The sequence below is a fragment of the Thermobia domestica genome, chromosome 9 (genome assembly GCF_964235325.1).
Source record: "Thermobia domestica chromosome 9, izTheDome1.hap1.1, whole genome shotgun sequence".
Lineage (NCBI taxonomy): Eukaryota > Metazoa > Arthropoda > Insecta > Zygentoma > Lepismatidae > Thermobia > Thermobia domestica.
This window is the reverse complement of record NC_137462.1, coordinates 22429254-22445757: the sequence shown is the minus strand read 5'-3', so window position 1 is coordinate 22445757 and position 16504 is coordinate 22429254. Positions and strand designations below refer to the sequence as shown.

At 32.8% G+C, this 16504-nt stretch overlaps 1 protein-coding gene across 6 annotated transcripts in view; it reads right to left on the bottom strand.

Moving 5' to 3' along the window:
• Positions 1 to 16504, bottom strand: part of LOC145694459 (branched-chain alpha-ketoacid dehydrogenase kinase-like) — a 69443-nt gene that overhangs the window by 15206 nt on the left and 37733 nt on the right. The window lies entirely within an intron of this gene.

Sequence of the window (16504 nt, the reverse complement as noted above, 5' to 3'; positions counted from 1 at the left end):
ATCCAAGCTCTTTTATAAACAAGTGAGAGTCATATCCTGTCAAGTTATGTATGATCACTGGTACAAACTTTGGTACTTTGACTTTTAAATTGCAGTTATTACATAGAGGTGCTACAAATTTTCCTGTTATATGATCGTGGTGTTTAACTTTATGATTTTCTTTAGTATACTCCTGCTTACAGTAATAACAACATTTAGATTCATTGAACTCTTTTCTCTGACTTTTTGTTAATGGTAATTCGTTATTTTGTTTGTATATGTTCGATATGTGTTTAGCTTCTTTTGTTAACAGTCTTATAAATTTCTTAGCAGCGTTCTTACCTCTATACAAAACAGGATTAGTTTTACTTCCATCGCTCTTTACTACATAATAACAAAATCCAGATGGCTTATGTTGATATTTTTTCGTATATGGCTCGTCATCCGGATAACATTCTTTACAACCCATAACTTTATGTAACAAACATTCAAAATCGGCATAAATCACAAATGGCATTTTCATTACGTATTGGTAGTTTTTAAATTCAACGCATTTACCTTCTTTGGGCATTATTATTTTTACTGGCTCATTTAACGAACAATCTTGCTCATGTTTATTTAAAGCGTTTTGAGAGTAAAAGTATAACAAACATCTGGCACATAAATATTTTCGAGCTCTCTTTTTTGTTATTTGAGTACTAACTAATCTACTTAGGTCTGTAATCCAACAATAGTGCGTTTTAACTTGATCTTCATTTTGTTCTTTTATATATAATAAATTGACATGATTTTCTTGCTTGTTTTGTGTGTGATGTAGTATATAGATTGAATAGTCTTTATCATATGCATAAACATTTACAGAAATATTAAGTAATTTTTCAGCTCTTGGAATATCGCATAGTTTTACAGGAAAATGAATATTTTTTAATTTTTCTTCTAAGTATTTGACAGCTTGCTTGTACTTGGAAGGTCGTTGTGGATCTTTATTAACTGGGTATAGCGCAGAACAAATTGAATATAAGAAACATTTTTCATCTTCATTCTTTACATTAATTACTGCCTTTTTGTTTTGAATTTGTTTAGATAATTCTATGTATGTTGATCCTCTATATGGTGTATATTTGGCGATTGCTAGTTGTAAAAAGTTAATGTTTATAAGAGCCCAACCAGAACCTCTAGCTTGGAACTCATCCATTCTTGTTCTTAATCTTTGTTTCATCTTAGTTATTTCTTCCTTTAGATTACTTGATCGGTATATTTCCTGGTTTTCGGTGTTAAAATAGAAGTTTTGAGTTTCTTCACCTTTCTTATATGTACAACTTATATAAAGATTAGCTTTCAATGAACTATGTTTACTTAAGCTAATTTGTAATCTGTTTGATATAGCTTTAGATGTTGCAGTAATATATTGTTCAAGTGGATCTTGTGGTTTGTAATCTGTTGTAAATCTCCATGTTTCTAATCTTGATTTTAATGCAATGTTCTGCCGTTTTACATCGATTGGTTGTGATTCAACTTTGATTCTTGGTCTTTCAATTACTTCTTGTTTAAAGGGGAATATATCTCTAATCTGCCTTCTGCTTTGTTCATCGTCATGTTGTTTAAGAAGGTCTATCAGTTCTGCTTTTCTTAATCGGGAATATCTTCTGATTCCCCTCTCTTTACATTGTCGCCTTAACTCTACTACGGTAAATCTATTGTAATTACTCATCTTATTTATTATATAGAAAATCTTTATTACTCTTCAATTTTTATCTTCGTCGGATTATTTCAGTTCATTTTCATTTGTCCTAGTACAACGCTTAACATTGTACACCCCTGCTATTGTCTACATATTACGCGTTGTATTAGAACACGGCTTTTATGGGATTAACCCATCAAAGTCACATATACACATATTAAAACTGAATCATTTTTGTAAACTTACTCATCATCATCATCAGCATCATCATAATCATCACTACCATATTTGTATTCATCATCACTACTCAAATCAGATGTTTTTTGTTGCATTACTAATAACTCTTTTTCCTTTAACAGTATTTGCTTCTCTAGTAGTGTTGCTAAGAGTTTAAGATCATGATGAATTAGTTCAAGTCTATCATGTAATAAATCAAAATCTTTCTCCATATTTGTTATATAGAAAACCAACAAAAATGAAATAAATTTAAATCTAAGAATAAAAAACAAACATGACTAGTGCTAAGGAAATATTGTCTTACAAACCTGTATTTGATTGTGTATGTAAATATTTAGATATTGGTGGTTATAATGATGAAGACAAAATAAATTTTAGCGTGTCCATAGGTATGTTAGATCATTTGTTCAAGAAAGCTACTAAAGAAAACAACATTTCTTATACAAAACATTCTCTATACAAACGTTATGGACTTGTCTGATGAAATATTAGATTCACTGACTGATGAACAATGGCTATCTATAGGTTATGATGATTATGAGGAGGAATATAACTATGATCACATTACAGAAGACTTCATACGCAAATATCTGCATAAAGTTAATTTGAGCAAAATATGTTTATGGAAAAATTTGTCGGAAGAGTTTATAAGAGAATTAGCTGATAAAGTTGATTGGGAGATTATTTCAGGAAGCCAAGACTTATCAGAAGACTTTATAAGAGAATTTGCAGATAGAGTTGATTGGAAAGAAGTATCGTATAATCAAAAGCTATCTGAAGAATTTATTAGTGAGTTTATAGATAAAGTTGATTTTGATGCTATATCTTATGGAAACAAACTCTCTGAGGCCTTTATACGAGAACATGCAGATAAAGTTTCTTGGAGGTGCTTATCTGAAACTCAACAATTATCAGAAAATCTTATAAGAGATTACGCTGACAAAGTAGATTGGGAAGCAATTTCATTGTTTCAAAATTTAACAGAAGGATTTATTGCAGAGTTCAAAGACAGAGTTCATTGGCATAACATCTCAATTTATCAACACCTCTCTGTAGACTTTATATATTTATTTAGACATTACGTAGATTGGAGAGCTATAATAAGAAAATATCATAATAATCCCAATTTAGGTGATATGTTGAATGTAGCATTCACTGTTGCAGCAGAGAGTAATGTATAACTAATTATCTTTTATGGCTATTATACCATAAAAGTTGTTACCTTTACAAATATCTAAACACACAACTTATTGTTAATTGTCTCTTATACTCAAAAACAAATCAACAACAAACTCGTCGTCTTCTTCTTCAATATCCACGTGACAACCATACGAAACAACACAGCTGTATTTTTCTTTGACTTTGTTTAGGAGGTTGACCGAGTTTGGATCTTTGGTCTCTGATAACACTGACATACTTGGGTACTTTTCTTCGAGACACTGCAGTCTTGCCTTGACGTTACGCTGCTGAACCCTTCCAACCCAATATTTGTATGACTCGTAACGTCGAACATGATCGCGCTTGTCTGTGTCGTACTTGTCTACTATACCTTGAAGCTGACTATCTGTGAGGTTCTTTTTAACGATGATTAACTTGTGTACTTTTCCTGGGTCTTCTGTGTGTTCAGCTGCGTTTGATTTAAGGTGTTGATTTTCAGTTTCTAATTTCTCATTGTTTATACGTAATTGATTCATCTGTTGTTCTATTTCTTGTACCTTTGTTTCGAGTTGTTCTTTATCATCCTTATATCGTTTAAAGTCTTTAGAAAAGTAGTCTTCGATAATATCATAGCACTTATCATAGAAGTCTTGTGATATCCAAATAGCAATAGAGAGAAATATCTTTTTGTAGACATATGTTCCGGAGATAATAACATTTGCTTCTGCATCCCCTCCTTTTACTAAATATGTGGAAGAGCGACCGCCGGAATTCCGGCAGTCGGTTTTCTCATCGTAATACCTTATTAGTTCTTTAGATTGTTTATTTTCTAGCCAGTGTCTAAACCTCTTACCTCCATCTTGACACAGTTTAGTAGCGTTGAAATATCCAGTGTTCTTACCCATAATCAACTTGAAGTCGCCAAAAACCCCATACCAATAGTTGTCCTTGATCTGTTCGTAGCAAATGTCATTAAGACTAAGCATTGGATCCATTCGTATTTGGAATCTTGGTGTTTGCCGTACTCATTTTTTAAACGGTGTGATGCGATTGACCAAACTTCTATGTAAGTAAGGCTAACTGTTTAGTTCCCTTGTTTAGTTAGGTTTGATGGACGAAACCATAAAACCTTTTCAATAACGACAAATACGTGATACACTTATAACCTTATACTCAAAAACAATTCAACAACAAACTCGTCGTCTTCTTCTTCAATATTCACAGGACAACCATACGAAACAACACAGCTGTATTTTTCTTTTACTTTGTTTAGGAGGTTGACCGAGTTTGGATCTTTGGTTTCTGATAACACTGACATGCTTGGGTACTTTTCTTTGAGACACTGAAGTCTTGCTTTGATGTTTCGCTGCTGGACCCTTCCAACCCAATATTTGTATGACTCGTAACGCCGAACCTGATCATGTTTGTCTGTGTCGTACTTGTCTACTATGTCTTGAAGCTGACCAGCCGTGAGGTTCTTTTTAACGATGATTAACTTGTGTACTTTTCCTGGGTCTTCTGTGTGTTCAGCTGCTATAGTCTTAAGCTTTGTTATCTCCTTTGCTTGTTCTTCGTTGTGTATTTTGAGGTCATTTATTGACTGTTCTACTTCTTTAACTCTTGCTTCTAGGGCGGCTGTGTTTTGTCGGAGCTGTTTAAAGTCTTGAAGAAAAAAATCTTCAATAATCACACAACATCTATCGTAAAAGTCAAACGACAACCATAAAGCAATGCTAAGGAAAATTCTCTTGTGTACATAAGTTCCGGATATAAGATTGGTGAGTTTGGATCTTCCTACGGGTTGAATGTAATAAGAAGGCTTTAGCTCGCCGGAATTCCGGCTGGCAAACTTTGTACTGTAATACTCAATAAGCTCCTTGGAGTGCCTGTTTTCTAACCAATGAGCAAACCTCTTACCGCCGTCTTGACACAACTTAGTAGCATTGAAATATCCTGTACTCTTATCTATAATCAATTTGAAATCACCAAAAATACCATACCAATAATTGTCTTTAATCTGTTCGTAGCAAATATCGTTTAAACTAAGAGAACTATCCATAGTACTCATATTTATTATATAGAATATGTTGATTTTTAACTTCATTTTCGTGGGGTCCACCAGCACTGGACCCCTTTCAAACATACAATCTCATACAATTTTCATTAACGAGCCTGCGATGATAGCGGAGCAATATGGTTCCTTTTGACTCAACTATGTAAATTGGGTTTTGGTGGTGCAGATCTGCTCCACCTAATTTTTATGTAGAGCAACAGAGCAAAAGTGCTCCATTGCTTTTTTCCATTATGTTGTTAATTTCTAATAATTTCTACAGCTGGAATTTTTTTTATTGTAGTATCTTATCAACTCCTGTGATTCTTTATTTCTCTACCAGTTATCAAGCCTTTCTCCACCTTTTGATTGTGTACATAGAGCGGTTGGTAGAATCGTCCCCATCGCCTTTTTTGATAATTTCCACAGCTCGAATACAAGCGCTGGAAATATATGTTATGGGGGTATCGTTTCGTTACCCCCTTATCTCATTTAAACCAACCTTTTATGGCATAATAACCATAAAAGACAAACATTTATATTTACACTACAACATTACTTTTATCTATCCAACTATTATGCGAATCATCAAATCCTAGCCATTTGACATATACTTTATCACCTTTCTTTCTCAACACCTTTTCTACCAAGTATTCATCCTTATGTTTCGTCTTTAATAGTTCTGGTTCGTAAAATCTACCTTGCACATCCTCTTCTTCTAAATCTTTAATTCTATATGTAGGCGGATTAGATGGAATAACTTCACTAATAACAAATACTTCTGTTGACCAATTAGGTGTATATCCTTTCTCAAATAACCCTTTCGACTTACTTATACGAACATGATCGCCTAACTTGTATTTGGGCTTAACACGCTTATATTCTTTTTGATACACTTTCTTCAATATTGTTTGCTCATTCTTCTTATTAACTTCTATAGGTTTTAAACCAATTGTTCTATGAATTTGATGATTATACTCTTTAACTAGTGTTGGTAATATCTCTATCCATTTGTAGTTCCCTTGTGTCGTGAACCTTTTCCACATGTTCTGCTTAAGTGTTCGATTAAATCTCTCAACAACAGAAGCTTTCTTACCACTATAGGTTGAGTAGTGATTAATCTGATTTTCCTCCATTAACTTCTTAAACTCTTTATTGTAAAACTCTTTACCTTGATCAGTTTGTAAGTTACTAGGTTTTCTCGTTCTTAATATGGATTCGAATGCTTCTGTAACATTCTTCCCACTCTTATCTTTAACAGGAACAGCAAACGCATATTTCGAGAACACATCTATAATCGTTAGCAAATACTTATAACCTTTATTGATTTTGGAAACACCTTTTAATACTCCACTATCCATTTCTACAAGATCAGCTTGCCAAAGATCATCGATACCTTTTATAACTACACTTAATCTGTCAAAGTTTTTTCTAGATGGTTTGTGAATTTCTTCTATAATGTCTTCTCTAACACCTTTACCTTCTTCTAGTCAATCAGGCTTTTTAACGAATTGAGTTTTAGTAACACCACATACAGAACAAATACCTTTCTTTAGGTATCTTCCATTCTTTGTTTGTTCAATTCTAATAGTATCTTTCTTCGTATCTGTCAATTTCTTACACTTAACACAATACATCCTGTTTATTATATAGAAAATCAATAACTACCGCTGTTTAATATTATGCTATCAACATTCTCACCATCATCATCACTATCTTCGTCTTCTCTTTCTACATGCATATTAAGCAATAATAATTTACCATGTTTCAGATCAGAATCTTTAGATGGTCTAACTGTCAATTTATCATTTGTATTAAAGTGCAATGGAAAAGTTTCAACTAGAGAATCATTTAAATATATATCTATATAATACGTATTGTGAGATGATTCTATATGCATTATCCTACCTTTATAAAGAAATTTGTATGCGATAGATAATGTATTAAAAAGAACGGAGTTTCAACATTTTCTGATATCAATCGACTATGAAGCTCTATAACATAACTCCGTTTGATGAAGTTAAGCTCTTCTTTTAACATAGCAATATCTTTTCTCACAACTGTATTATCTAACTCTGATGTCATTTTAACATTACCAAAGATATCCATATTTATTATATAGCAAACGTCTTTAGGAAAGCTCTCTTTCTATGTACATTACAACAAACAATAATTGTCCTTCTTCCATAGCAGAATTTTTATTTGGTTTAATCGTAATTATATCGTTCTTCTTAAAGTCAAAAGGTATCTCTTTAATCAAAGTATCACCCAAATATATATCTAGAAAGTATTTATCCAAACTTAACTCCATGTGCATTATTTTCCCATTATAGAGAAATTTGTAACCATTGGAGAGATTAAATATTCTAAAGATTGGCTCCTTAACGTTTTTAGCTCTTAATCGATATAGTAGAGGCATGGTTTCTTTCTGCATAACCAATTTAGTAGTATCCATCCTAATCTTTTCAATATCTTCTTTCTTGACGTATGTGTCTTGTAACGTTTCTAATGCATCTTCAAATCGTTTTCTATCGTTCTCTAATTGAGTTTCTATTGACCTAAGTTGACTTACGCTAACAACATCATTTAAATTCTCCAACAATTTTAATTTTTCTTCACTAATATCAACATCACCTTTTCTATCTTTAACATTACCAAATATATCTATACTCATTTATTATACAGAAAATGCCCATCCTAATTTTTCAAAACATTTCTTTAACATCTCTATTTGTTTAGGTGAGTGTTTAAAATCAATATCAACATGAACATCGTGCTTTTTCAACAGATGGTACAATACACATTTCAAGTTAACAAACAATACTCTTTTCGGATACAGCTCCCTAAAGACCTCGTGTAAGTTTTCGAACTCATTTATAAGTGTTTCCTCCATATGTTGTAATTTTAATGGTTTTTGATCGGTAAGGTGATAGTGTATTAAATAGACATCATCATAATATTTTGTGTATTTGTTTTTCTTTAGTACTTCTAGAACATCTTTTGTTGATATTAAATCTCTTGGTATATCTCTAAGTTTATCATTTAACACCTTGAGCACCTCTTCGGGAATAATTCTATCCTGTAAAGCTTGCAAACGAGATAACTGTAACTTAAATCTTTTTGTAGTATCGTACCATGGTTTTCTTACGCAAGCAGCTTTCACTTCTTCACAAGTACTGTAAACCCAACCACTCTCTACAAAACAATCGTTACAAATGTATCTACTTATACCTTTTGTTAATGACTTACTACCACAATAACTGCATTGTAATGGTCTAGAGCTATAATTCGACAACAAGTCCTTTAAGGTAATTATTGGACGTAACTTTTCCAACTCTTCTTCCGTGTACAAAAATTTTGGTATTAGCATTTTCCATAAATCAATAACATTATATACGTTGTTTTTATCTTTTAAGTCTATCTCGATAACTTGTTCAAAATACTGATAAAAATTATATCTATCTAATGCATCTAGTTCATCCTCATGCTTCTCAAAATAATCTAAAAATCTATTGTGTATAGCTTCCATATTTATCTTAAAGCAAAACTTTTATGGATATCCTTATCTCGTAAAGACGTCGCCACAATTTTAGAGTATTCACGACCAAGAGATGCTATTCAAGATCATGTAGACGAAGAAGATAAGAAAAAAATTTCAGACGTTAAGGGCGGCAATTCACCGCCCTTACCAAAAACACATCCAGAACATACAAACAAATCAAGGTCCCGTTTTCCAGGACATTGTCAAGTGTACATCCTCATACAATCTTCATCAACGAATCTGGTCTGTATTCCTTAGTGTTATCATCAAAGAAGCACAAAGCTAAAGAGTTTAAGAGATGGATAAAACTTTTATGGATACAAACCATAAAAGCGCTTAATCATTTTTAATCATATACATAACGTCGCTAAAAGAATACCCTTGATTTAGAAGATTTAAAATCTTAACACAAAGATGACCACATATAACTGAGTTAAAGTCTTGTATTCGTTCGTCATTGTAAAAGAAGTTTTCGATACCAAGATATTGTACAAGTTGTTTAGGAGGAACACCACCATAAGAATCGAACACGTACTTTATGTTGTTATCTTTCCAATAGCATATCCAATGAGTACCAATGTTTTCTGATTTATCCAGGTTAACTACACCACACTCATTTACATAAGGTTTTTGTGGAAGTTCATCACTCATAAATACACCTCTAAATCGTTTTATCTTTAATTCTCTAACCAACCTCTCTATATCGAAGTTGGTCAATGGTTTTAGTTTTTTGACTTCTTTGGTTTACCTGCCCCCTGCTTTTCTTCCATAGCCATATTGTGTCTTTTTTGTTCTTCAAGTTCTTGTTTATTCTTCTTAGCATCAAGTACAGTTTTAGTAATCGCTGCTGCACCACCTGCTAATGAGCCAACTGCTCCTAAAGCTGCTAGAATGGCTGTAATTGTAAAGATAAAACCGCCAATATGCTCTTTCTTAATCTTTTTCATTTGTGCAGTAGTTAAAGTTAAATCCATTCCTTTACCTTCTTTAATTTTCTTAGATTTATCGTTAAGTTGTTTCTTTGTTAATACATGATCAATATTTAGATCCTTTAGTTCGTTATAAGGAACACTAAACATACAACCTTTAATAGAACACATCTTCCTATTTATTTAAGAGAAAATCTTGCTTTGTAAAAGTACAGTTGTTGTTGCTCCACCAAAATCAATTAAGGAATCATTCTCATCTGTTATCCTTATCTCAAAATTGTCAACCTTGTCTTTGGATATAGGGAAAAATAATGGATAAGTAGGTTCGTAAATGATGCTATGTTTAAACTCGGCATCTGTTTTAAATGATGCTATGATCCCTGTTTCTCTATGTGTGTATTCTGTATCTTTAACAAACATACCATCTGCTATATTACAGTGAACATTTATAGTATCGAATGGGTGAAACTTTGGCAACTTACTTCCAATATGTGTTTTGTTCTTTTCTAAAACTTCAAAAACATTAAACCCGAGGACAGTGCCTATACTCCCAATTGTAACATCATTACTATCAGTTTCAATTTTAACTCTATTTCTTAAATGATCTTCTGATAATGTTATGTTGATGGATTGAGATTTTAAATATTCATTAAGACTGTTTAAGCTGTATTGCCCTTTTGGTATAAAAACTTGTCTATCACCATATGAGAAACTTTTTTTTCTGTTGTTATGTTTGGAGTTAGATATGTACTGTAAAACCCAACTAGTCCTATGCTTAAGTAGTTGTTACTGTTGTCTAATTCGTAATGAAGTTTCTTCTTTAAAACAGAAGTATCACTCGTTAACTTGAATACCTTAGCCATTTATTATCGCTAAGGTATTTATTATATAATAAATGAACGAGTTTGATTTACCTAGAGATATTCCAAGAGAGAAAGTAATCAAGTTAATAGAAGATGTCATTCAGAAGTTAGAATACAGTTTAAAGAAGAAAAAGAGAAAACTACGAATTGTTAAATATGCATACTACACTTTGATCGCGTTGTCGGTTATACTTTCTGCAACAACTGGGTTTATTAATATTTTTATACCTGTAACAATTTACTCGATATTAACAACGTCTCTTGCAACTGGAAGTGCTATAATAACAGGTTTGTCTTCGAAGTTAAACATAAGCAAAAGAAAAGACGAATATAAAACCATTGTCACTTGTATTAACTCATTTAAAGAACAGTTAGAGATGATAATAACATTGAATGGTGAAATGGATAGCGAATATATAAAAGATACGTTGCTTAAGATCAGAGAACAACTTAAAGATATAAGATCATAAAATTTGCCCCGCTGTATTCGGAGGTCCAAAAAGTCCAAGACTTCAACGTGTATATTTTTGGTAGCACCGATCGGAGCTCCCTATCTGTTAAGTATTTTCTCGCATCTAAAGGTTCAAATCCAGCAGACCTCTTAATCTCAGGCACATACTACAAGAAGGCACTTGCTACGATCCTAACTCTATCAATCTGTTTAACCGCCTCAAAGAACAAGAAGCTATGCAAATACAAGTCAAGCCCTTAAAGATAACGTAACACCTGGAGACTACAAATGGTGTCCGCATTACGAACACCCTTCCAAATGAACAACCTCACACAACCTTCATCAACGGGTATATAGAGATTTTAAGGATGAGCAAAACGCTCACCCTACAGTTCATCCTCAAATTGTTTGAAAGGGGTCCAGTGCTAGTGGACCCCAACGTGGGGCGGTGAATTGCCGCTCTTAACTTCTGAAAAATTTTTCTTATCTTCTTCGTCTACATGATCTTGGATGGTGTTTCTAGGTTGTGAATACTCTAAGGCAAATAAGATCATAAAAGGTGATGATTTTCTCTATAATAAATGAGTAAGAAAACTATTAATTGGGATGTAAAAGAGATGATAAAAGAAACAACAGCTAAGAAAAGAAATGGAGAGCTTATACCTGATGATATTCGTTGTCTTATCGTGGGTCCGTCGGCGTGTGGTAAAACTTTTTTGTTATTTAACTTCTTATTACAGCCAGGTTGGTTAAACAATAATTACTTCTACATATATTCTAAAAGCATGAATCAGCCAAAGTATGAGCAGTTAAAAGATCGATTTGAGAAAGCAGAACTAAAGTTTAAGAAGCAAATAGCAACGTTCTTAAGCGGTAATGATTCTATTGTACCTATTGATGAATGTGAAAAATACTCTGTTGTTGTGTTTGACGATTACATTTTAGAGAATCAAGATACTGTTAGAAATTACTTTACAAGAGGTAGACATAGACATTTAGACTGTTTCTATCTTGCACAAACATATTCAAAAGTACCTAAACAGCTTATAAGAGATAACGTTAACTTCCTATGCATATTCAGACAAGATGATACTAATCTTAAGCATGTGTATAATGAGTTTGTTGGGGGAGATATGTCTTATGATAAATTTAAAGAGATGTGTTCAAAATGTTGGCAAGAAGATTATGGTTTCATAGTAATTGATATGACAAGGAAGGTAAACAATGGTAAGTATAGGAACAAGATAAAACACTTCTTAAACGTTTGAATAAGAGTCTATCGTTCTTCGTATTCATTAATAGGCTTGATGAACATGTTCATAAAGCTAATTGGTGTACGTGAGTTATTCTTTATCGCTGTCTTGGGCACTGTCTTCAACTTGATTAAGCTTGTCCTTGTGAACTTTAAGTATCTCCATCATTAGGTCCGACTCGCTCAATGTTGAACCAAGTGATAAGTGCATCTGTTTTGTTTTTATCTTGTCTTGTAAGCGCTCTTTAATCCTATTGAATAGATTCATTGAGTTGGGGTCTGTTACTTGCATTATGATTTCCATTTGTGGGTAACGTTTGCGTGCTAAGTCGAGTCTTGATTGTAAGTTTTGTTCTTGGACTCTAATGGCGTAGTATTCAAACTCAATGTTGCGTCGGTTTGTCTCGTCGTCTGAATCATCTCCATCTTTGTAGTTCTTCTTGATTAAAACAAACTTGTGTAACTTGAGCTCGTTGTGAGTATCGGGTACTATCTTGGGTTCTACGGCTTGAAGTAGGCTTTCGCGTTTAAACAAGTTGTGGCTTAATGTGTTGATCGTATCTGATTGGATTGCTAACATGTTCTTGAAACTTGACACTAGCTGAAGCATGTCGTTGGGTTGATCTAGTTTGTATTGTCCTGTTCGTCTGATTGATGGTAGTACTTCGGTTGTTATCCATCTCTTAAACTCTTTAGCTTTGGGCTTCTTTGATGATAACACTAAGGAATACAGACCAGATTCGTTGATGAAGATTGTATGAGGTTGTGAATTGACAGGTAGCGTTTCCTGTACAACCCCCTTTATATGTGACAGTTGTGTTTTATCATCTTCGTCTATGTGTTTAGTCAGTGCTTGTTTTGTATCTGTATACTCTAAAATTGTGGCAACGTCTTTACCTTTGAACCATACATTGCCTTCTTCGTCTGATAGTGTTAACAACTCTTCATCGTCAAGCTTAAATATCGACATCTTTCAGGATGTTTCTAATGGCTCTTTTGTTGCTTCATTTTCAGCGTGCACATACTTCCAACTCAAACAAAATAAAACACTTCTTAAACGTTTGACGTTTTTTCACGTTTTACGTTTTAACGTTTGACGTTTATTGACGTTCTTTGACGTTTATTGACGTTTGTTCGTTTGCTATATAATAAATGAATGAGAAAGAAATTAATCAAAATATCAAGTTAAAGGAGTTCTTGATAAAGGGCTTCAAATCTTGGAAGAAAGAAAGAGCAGGTATATACGATAAATTTAAGACGCAAGAACAACCTGTAATTGATGCTATTCAAAATTTGGGAAGTGAGATCAAAGAAGTAGCAGAACAAAATAAAAATCTAATAACTGAACTTGTTCCAGTTGCACATAAGACGGCTTCAATAGATCCCAGTCTACTAGAAACACCTAAAAAGATAACTTATGATAGTTCTCCAAGTAGTAGTGATACGCCTATAACGGGAGAAATAAAACAAATGAGGAAACAAATTAAAGACAAAGTGGAAGGAGTAGAACCTTTAACAACAGCACAGTCATTTGGTAAGATTGCAACGAAATATTATAGTAAAAGAAATGATACTGTGTTTGGAATAAGAACTGTAGAAGAAGATGGAAAAATAATAAACAAGATAGGAAATTTGGAAGTTAAAGTGAATGGCGATGATTTGACAATTAATGGTAAAACTTATAAAGGAACAGAAGGTCTATGGGAATTGTTAACGACGAATACTAGTAAAACCATTGAAAATTATGATGATGACGATTTTGAACAGTACAAGGAAATAATAATAGACTCAGATGCTGCCTTCCAAAATATAATCGAGATAAAAAGGTAGCATCTAGTAGAGGTTCAAAGTACATTAATATTATCAAGCCTATTTGGGATAATTATATTAAACCAACTTTACCCCCAACTCCTAAAAAGAACACGACACCTAAAAGGACTGGTGAAGGAATTAAACAATATACAGAGATACCTAAAGAATATATATGGATGGATGATGTGAGAAAGTTAATTGATCGGCTAATAGTTATAGATGGAGAAGAAAAGGCTGGAAATCATAACTTTTACAATGAGAAAGTAGGTATAGTGAGTATGATTAATAATAAGCTTTCACAATTCGTTCCTAATGATCCAAAAGGTATAGGGTATTTGATTAAGATCTTAAATACATTACCACCACGATTTTGGAATGATGGGAAGCTTGGAAAAGGATTAGTAAATGATTTGATTAATAAACTCCCATTTGAATTACATATTCCAGGTTTTAGATTTTGCGGGCCTGGGACTAAGCTTCAAGAAAGGTTAGAGAGAGGTGATGAAGGTATTAACCCATTAGATGAGGCTTGTAAAGAACACGATATATACTACAGAGACAATAAAGATACAGAGTCGAGACATATTGCAGATAAGGAACTAGAAACTAAAGCATGGAAAAGAGCGTTTAGTAGCGATGCATCAATTGGTGAACGATTAGCTGCTTTTGGGGTTGGTAGTGCTATGAATGCTAAGGTTAAGTTGGGATGGGGATTATAAGTTTTTGATTGTTATTATGTATGAGTCTTTTATGGGTATATCCCATCAAAGCGTTGTTTCAAAGATTTTCTTTATAATAAATGGATAGTGTTGAGAGTTACGAGTTACAGAGTTTTAAAGCTAACACAAGAACATTTAATAATTTGAATGAAGCTAACAAAGATATTGAGTTCGATTTCGACGTGGGTGATGGGTTCGTACATCCACACAAAGCAGATTGTCATTTAATTTTGAAGTTGTTGGTGCATCAGTTGGAGGAACATTTGGCGCAAATGATACTATAAAACTTGTAGATAACTTCTTCCCATTCTTCTTTTCTCAAATTGAGGTTAGAAAGCATGGAGTTGTTATAGATAAGATTGAGCTACCTGGAATAACATCTACAGCTGTCGGAACATTAAAGATTTCCAAGCCAGAAGTTGAATATTTAAAACAAGCAGGATTTGAAACAGATGATAAACTTGGTTTAAGAAAGGACTTTAGTGTTTTGTACCCATTAAGATTAATTCCAGGCTTTTTAAGTGATTACAAAGAGGTTATGTGGAAAGGTGGATTGAGAATAACATTTACAAAAGCTAACAACAATAACGATGTTTTGTACAAATGGACTGGATCAGGAGCAGCTCCTCATGATGGAAAAATAACAATAAAAAGTATGGAGATAAGAATGCCTATTGTTGAATACGAATCTAATTATGAAAACAAGTTAAAGTTGAACATTCTTAAAGAACCAAAAATCATGTTTTCATTCCATACTTATCAATGTGTTCAGAAGACTGTTGTAGGTTCTTTCTTGGAGTTTGATGTTACTACTCAATTTAATTCTAGACAATTTGATATGCCTGATTTCGTAGTTGTAATGTTCCAAACTGATAGAAGTGGCAAACAAACAGCAGATGCAAGTAAGTTTGATCATTGTAAGGTAAAGAATATCTATCTTAAGAATGGGAGGAATGAGGTATTTCCAAAAGAATCAAGAAACTTAGATATTGCTAACAAGGATTATTTTAAGATGTACGAAGATTACACTGCATTTAAGAGAATAACATGTGGCAATACCGAAATGTACTATGATCCTAAAGAGTTTATAGATAACAGACCAATGTATGTGATTAATTGTAGTAAGAGGAAAATGTATCGATAAATGAGAGAACAAACATAAAGATTGTTGTAGACTTTGCAGAAGCTGTGGCTGCTGATACTATATGCTATGCGATTTTAATTGGACGAAAGAACTTTACATATGATCCTAAGAATGAGAAAGTAGTAGAAGAGTTTTAAATAGTTAACAAAATATCAAAAACAGTATTCGACTTTAAGGGGTATCGAAAAGATACCCTTGCATCCTCAAACCGTTTTCATTAACGATTGTTTTATGGAAGTTTTCCATCAAACGAAATTGACAAAAATGATTAAATTTTTTTGGTGAAGATAAAATTGAAAAGTATTCATTGATTTTCTATATAATAAACACGATGGCAAAACACGTTGATTTTTTAAACAACCTTGGAAGTCTTAAGCAGAAACAAGTTGTTGGATTAAGAGAATTAGAATTAAATACGGAATATAAAATTGTAAAAATGGAAAAAATTAAAACTAAGTTTGGAAAGAGCATTTTGGTCGAGTGTGAGAAGTTCAAGATTTTTCTTCCACCTAGATTTACAAAACACTTAACAGATAAAATGATTGATGAGATCGTTAAAGATGGAATAAAAATCAAATACACTGGTCTAAAAGAAAACTATCCAACTGTTGAGTTTTGTATGTAAATCCAAAAAATGAACGAAAATGAACAAAAATATGTTGTCATAAGTAAAAAATGGAGTGTTTAG